Source organism: Mus pahari, chromosome 9 (assembly GCF_900095145.1).
Source record: "Mus pahari chromosome 9, PAHARI_EIJ_v1.1, whole genome shotgun sequence".
In the NCBI taxonomy this organism is placed as follows: domain Eukaryota; kingdom Metazoa; phylum Chordata; class Mammalia; order Rodentia; family Muridae; genus Mus; species Mus pahari.
Genome location: NC_034598.1, coordinates 28,279,706 through 28,286,603, shown reverse-complemented (window position 1 = coordinate 28,286,603; position 6,898 = coordinate 28,279,706). Strand labels below are relative to the sequence as shown.

At 44.5% G+C, this 6,898-nt stretch overlaps 1 non-coding gene across 1 annotated transcript; it reads left to right on the top strand.

Annotated features, from left to right (window-relative positions):
• Window positions 1–6,204: 6,204 nt before the first annotated feature.
• Window positions 6,205–6,310, top strand: LOC115064778. Its single transcript, XR_003844596.1, has one exon. It is a non-coding gene; the product is annotated as a U6 spliceosomal RNA (small nuclear RNA).
• The last annotated feature ends 588 nt before the right edge of the window (window positions 6,311–6,898 follow it).

Here is a 6,898-nt window from a genome sequence, read left to right as displayed (position 1 = left end):
GCTGGGATTAAAGGCGTGCGCCACCACGCCCAGGTCTTTCTCACATTCTTAAACCAGCCAGTGGAAAAAAAAATTTTTTTTTTCTAAGAAACACTTTAAAAAAAAAAAAAAGAAACACTTTAAACTGCTTTTAGAAAACTTAACTTTGTGGTTTAAGCCTGTTTGCCTAAGGGACTTGTGTCTGTGTGTCTGTCCTTGGCAGGTGAATCCACTAGAGGTTGTGGATTCCTCCCTGGCTCCCCACCCAGCTCCGCAGATCAGGGACAATAGCCAGCCAAGGGTGTGGTGACTGTGGAGGTCAGGTGAGAGGAAACAACCGTCCCCCTGAAGTGTTAAAAGGGATCTTGACTAAGTTATCATTGGAAGTCAAGCTTACTCACCAGAAGACAAATTAAAGGACTATTTATCTAAAGAAAAAGCTAACCGAGCCATGTGTGGTGGTGCACGCCTTTAATCCCAGCACTCGGGAGGTAGAGGCAGGAGGATTTCTGGTCTACAAAGTGAGTTCCAGGACAGCCAGGGCTAGAGGGAGATTTCTGAGAACCAGGTTAATAGTCTTGTGTCCCGTTCCTCTGTAACCCTGTCATGAAAATAAAACAAACAAACAAACAAACAAAACCCCCAAAACCCTCCCCCAGCTTCTTTGCTGCTCGCTTCTTTGACCTGTGCATCTGCATTGGTCTCTGAGCCTGGCTGGGCAGCACCTTTCATCTTTAATAATGCCTCTGTTTATGCCTGGACCTTGGGATGGTAGTAGACCCATTCTTCCATCTTTACCGGGGACTGCATTTAGTTATTTATTTTTTTCTTGGAATTTGAATCACTTTACATTTGGATTGGGCACAGAAAATTTGTATTCCTATAGGGCAGTGATGGCATCTGCCTTTAATCTCAGGTTGCAGAGGCAGGTGGATTTTTGAGTTCCAATGCCTGCCTGGTCTACAGAGTGAGTTCCAGGGCAACCAGAGCTAGAGGGAGAACCAGGTTAATAGTCTTGTATCCTGTTCCTCCATAACCTGGGTTGTCCCTGGAATGTGATTTTTCTGCCCATCCCTGGCATGGTAAACAGGAGTGGGTTTACTGTAATTATTCCTCATCTTACCAGTTATTATTCAGGATGATGTTTTTGTGCACAGTTGTCCTTATATGACCTTACCTAACTCTCAAAATAATCCTCAGGATATAAATTGTCTAATGCCCCGAGTAAAGATGGTTGTTTCGTGAGACTTTACACCTCAGTTTTAGGCTCCATTCTCCCGACTAGAACACTAACAGTAGACCAGACTGGCCTTGAACTCAGAGATACAAGGGTCTCTGACACCCAAATGTTGGGATTAAAGGCAAGTACACCACCCCAGGCCAAGAGGGCTTTTAAAAATAAAGTATGTATATTTAAATGGGTGTGATTGCCATTGGTAAGGCGGGGCCTTCTCCTTGAGAAGGTCTGTTGTGGCTCTGGCTGGCCTGAAAGCTCGGTTGAGCTTCCAGTCCTCCTAGTAGGTGTGTCTGCAGCAGTTTAGCAATGCCCACAGGGTTACCTGTTTAATTAACTTGATAAAGAGAACCTCCTGTAGACCAGGCTGACTTTTAATTTGCTACGGAAGGCCAGCCTTAAACTCCTGATCATTCTATTTGCTTCCTGAGTGTTGGGATCACAAAACAGAAACAACACCTTGTTTGGTCTTGTATAGTACAGGGGAATACACCAGGTAAGTGTGCACGCTACACAAGCACTTAACCACTTGATCCACATCCCCAGTATCATACAGGTAAGGTGACTCAGAGCTGATTGATGTAGGAAACCAGAAAACCGCTACCCTGATGTGCAGGGGACACTGGTGTTTATCCTAAGGCAGGGTGGGCGTGGGGGTAAGGTTGCATTCAAAAATAGCTCGTACCGCCGGGCGTGGTGGCTCACGCCTTTAATCCCAGCACTCGGGAGGCAGAGGCAGGTGGATTTCTGAGTTCGAGGCCAGCCTGGTCTACAAAGTAAGTTCCAGGATGGCCAGGGCTACACAGAGAAACCCTGTCTCAAAAAAACCAAAAAAACCAAAAAAAAAAAAAAAATAGCTTGTACCATACACATAGATAGCAGTTATAAAATTGTATGCATGTGTGTGCACACACTGCACACACGTGTGTGTATGTGTGTGTATTTGTTGCTCTTTGGTTGATTTGTTTGTTTCTCTGATTGTCCTGGAACTTGACCTATATAGCTTCTGCCTCCAGAGTGCTGGAATTAAAGGTATTCACCATTTTCATCTGGCTTAAAATGGAATATATTTAATTATGTTTACTTAATGCTGATGTCTAAGATGAAAGAAAGCATCACTATGGTATTAGCTAATTAAAATGTTCTTTGTATTTTATTTAGCTTGTGGCTGTGTTCCTGGGTATGTCTGAGTTTGTGCACCTGTGCTTGTGTAGGTCCAAGGACACTCGCTGGCAGTCTGTCTATTCCAGCCTTCCTTCCATTCCATGTGCAACCTGGAGATCTGATCAGGTCATCAGGCTTGGCTGCAGGCCCCTTACTCACTGAGCCATATCACTGACCCCACGTTTTATTGTACTAAATGTGATATTCATACATGCATATAATGTGTTTGTATTAAATTCACTTCCCCCAATTCATCTTTTCTAATTTCTCTATTATCCCCAGCAACACACCCACCATTTTTTCCTTCCTAACTTCCTCTTTCTTTATGTTTTGGATTTTATTATTGTTGTTACTGTTCAGTTTTATTTTGACACAGGGTCTCACTGTGGCTAGTCTGTTGCTAATCTGTTGCTGAGGCGGGCTTCAAACTTGGGATCCTTCTGCCCTGCCGCAATTTCCTGAGTACTGGATAGATGTGTGTCACCAGCTTTGGTTTCTTATTTCTTTTCCTTTTCCCCTTAGCATGAAACTCAAATTCATCTGCTTTTCCCTTTAGTCACTGCAACAAAGGGGACAGATCACCACACCCAGCCTCGTAGATGCTTTAGAAAAAGTGGACTGTAGATGCATGGAGATGCTAGCCCTAGAGGAGATGGCCAGTTGATAAAGATGTACATGGTGTTGAGAAACAAGAGACACTGGGCACAGGTGCAGACCCGTCCTGTACAGGAAGTACAGGAGTTCAAAATCATTTTTGGCTGCTTAGTGAGTTCATGGACTCCTTGGGTTACCTAAGACCTTGTTCAGACTAAGCAAGGATAATGGCCTGGAGAAGTGGCTTGGTGCATGGCTCAGTGGTTAGGAGCACTGGTCAGTTTTGTAGAGGGTCTGGTTTTAGATTCTAGCACCCACATGGTAGCTCAAAACCCATACATAGCTCTATTTCCACAGGATATTATGCCCATTTCTGACCTCTGTGAGCACTAGGCACACACATGGTGCACATACATACATGCATGCAGAACTCTCTCCCTACCCCCGTATGTGTGTGTTTATGTATGTGTGTATGTATGTATATATATATATATATATATATATATATATATATATATACACACACATATATATCTTTTTATATAATATATTTATTTTTAATTTTCTTCATTAGTGTTGCCCGCATGTTTGTCTATGTGAGGGTGTCAGATCCTCTGGAATGAGTTACAGACAATTATGAACTGTCACATGGATGCTGGGAATTGAATCCTGGGTCCTCTGGAAGAACACCAAGTGCTCTTAACTGCTGAGCTGTCTCTCCAAAGTTAAAACAATGGGCTGGAGATATAGTGGTGGCTCACAAGCATCTGGAACTCCACATGAAGGCGACTGGACTGAAGGCTCTCTTTTGGCCTCTGTGGGCAACAGATGCATATCCAGTACATATTCAGACATGCAGGCAACATAGCCACACATAAATAAGCTCATAAAAATTAAAAAGAAGGGGCTGGAGTCATGGCTCAGCATTTAAGAGCACATTTAATTCCCAGAAACCACATGGAGGCTCACAACCATCTGTAATGGGTCTGATCCCCTCTTCTGATATGTCTGAAGACAGCTACAGTGTACTCATAAACATAAAATTAGTAAATCTGCCGGGCGTGGTGGCTCACACCTTTAATGCCAGCACTCAGGAGGCAGAGGCAGGCAGATTTCTGAGATTGAGGCTAACCTGGTCTACAGAGTGAGTTCCAGGACAGCCAGGGGTATACAGAGAAACCCTGTCTTGAAGAAAAAAACAAAAAAACAAAAAAAAAAACCAAAATAAATAAATAAATTCAATCAATTTTTAAACAAACAAACAAACAAAAATCCAAAATTCTCAGATAAAGTTGTAGTATGTATCCAGCCCTCTGGCTGTGCTGGAATTCTCTGTAGACCAGGCTGATCCTGAACTCAGAAATCCATCTGCCTCTGCCTCCAGAGTGGTGGAATCAAAAGCATGTACCACCATACCTGGCTCTAGCTAAGGTTTATTATATTGTTTGTGTGTGTGAGTGAGAGCTCACACATCTATATTCGCATGTGTGAAGGTTAGGGACAACTTTTAGGTTCGGTTCTTGCCTTCTGCCATGCAGGTTCTGGGATGGAGTGCATGTAGTCAGGCTTGGCCGCAAGCCCCTTTACTGCTGAGATACCTTATCAGCCCCCAGTGGACAGACAACAGGGACAAGCCAAGAAGCCATGTAGGTGTGGAAGTCGTAAAAGATCTTTAGATAAGCTTAGAGCTAGCTCAGTTTTGTAGTGTTTGTCTAGGGTGCATGGGGTCCTAGGTTCCATCCCCAGCACATACACGGAAACGTACAGGTAAACAACAAAACTGAGAAGAATAAATGGAGAAGAAACAAATGAGAAAGGAGGTCAGAGAGGCCAGAAGGAGGAAATTCTTTCTTAGTCATTCCTGGATTAAAACTGTTTGCATAGGATGGCCACAGCGGTGCTTGCCCTTAATCCTGCCCAGTACACTTGGGAAGCAGAGGCAGGCAGATCTCTCAGTCTGAGGCCATCTTGGCTGTACATAAAGGTTTCCAAACCAGCCGGGACTACAAAGTGAGACCTCTTCTCAAGGAAAGAAATCAAGTGGGATGTGGTGCGTACGCCTGTCATCCCAGCACTTCTAGATAGAGACAGGTGGATCTCCGAGTCAGAGGCCAGTCTACAGAGTGAGTTCCAGACAGTGAGAGCTACACAGAGGAACCCTGTCTCGAAAACAACAACAACCATGACTGCGATGACAAAACCAAACAGTTTAAATAGTGCCCTGGAAACCATGACTTGAAAGTATAGGCTAATAAGCAGTCACCTGGTTCACAGGCAGGAGACCCGAGTGGGAGCTAAATTGTACAGCTACAGTGTACTTACATATAATAAATAAATAAATCTTGAAAGAAAGAAAGAAAGAAAGAAAGAAAGCAAGCAAGCAAGCAAGCTTGCCCAGGGTAAAGGGAGAAACCCACAGGTAAGTTGAGGAGGGGAGAAGACAAAGGAGAATTCCACCCAGTGCTTTGATTGCCTTTTCTGGAGTCTTGACTCACCCTATGAGAGCTGGGAACACCTCCCATGCAAGGAATGCTGGGCTAGCCACAGAGCCATCTCTCCAGCTTCTTTCTTTTGCTGTTCACACTGAAATCACCTTCTCCTTCCTATTCTTGTGTGTGTCCCTATTCTTCAGTAAATGTACCCTTGTGTGTTGCCGATATTGCACAGCCAGGACTACATGGTGAGACCCTGTCTCAAAGAAAACAAAACAAAATTCATCACACTGCTGATGTGGCGGGGTAGGCTGGGGCTCACAGTAAAAGCAGGTTCTTTCTATCCACCATGGGTGGGTTCTGGGAATCGAACTCAGGTCATCAGGCTTAATCACAATCAATTTGACCCATGGAATCATCTAACCCTTATTGAGTTTTGAGACAAGGGCTTGCTATCTACACAGGACTGAGTTCACATTTACCACAGAGCTCTGTTAGCTTCTGACCCCTGAGATTCTGGGTGGGAGCCACTAGATCTTACTGCCTTAGTAACTTTTTGTTGTTGTTGTTTTGAGACAGGGTTTCTCTGTGTAGCCCCAGCTGTCCTGGAACTCACTCTGTAGACCAGGCTGGCCTAGAACTCAGAATCCGCCTGCCTCCTGAATGCTGGGATTAAAGGCATGTGCCACCACTGCCCGACCCTTATTATTTCTCTTACTTGGTAATTTGCAGACTAAGATACTCCTGCTTCTGCCTCTCGAGATCCTGGAATAAAGGCACTACATCCAGTATATACATATACATATTGAAGACCAGGTGGCTTGTTATCTTTGGAACAATACAGAGAAAATTAGCATGGGCACTATGCAAGGATGACCCCCAAATTCATTAAGTGGTCCACATTTTGCCCTTTCTTCAGTCTCATAGTCACTTGCAGGGAAACTGAGGCAAAATGTTACGAACCTGCTGAGCCTTCTCACTATCCTGTCAGCTCCTCAAACCCCACCCACCAAGTCAACAGGTAAGGTTAACAGATAAAGATAACCCAGGCTAGGTTATGTTTGGCTACAAACTTGCTGTGTAGGCAGGGATAGAACTCAGGATTTAAGGCATGCCACAGAAACACTAGGGATGCAGTCGCAGACCCAGTCACGTTCTCTTGGAATCAGTTTAGAACCTGAATAAGAAACTGTCTTTTGGATCCTGTAGCGGCAGGAGTTTCCTGAGTATCTTTAGTTATTCTGAACAATCCTGTTAATCACTGGGGAGTTTATGTTAAAGAGCTTCTGGGTGGAACATCCGTAGCCTCTGGGGAGGGGTAGTCTCCAAAAGGACAGATCGATTTACTGGATTTGAACCTTCACACCTTTCTACCAACTTCCTGGCAAGGGGGGGGGGTTGGTTGGGACCCCCGAAAAAAACACAGGGAAGGGAGATCCTTTCTGAGTGGCTGAGGCCGAGGCGGAGGCAAGGATGTAGGTCTGCAGAGATCTTG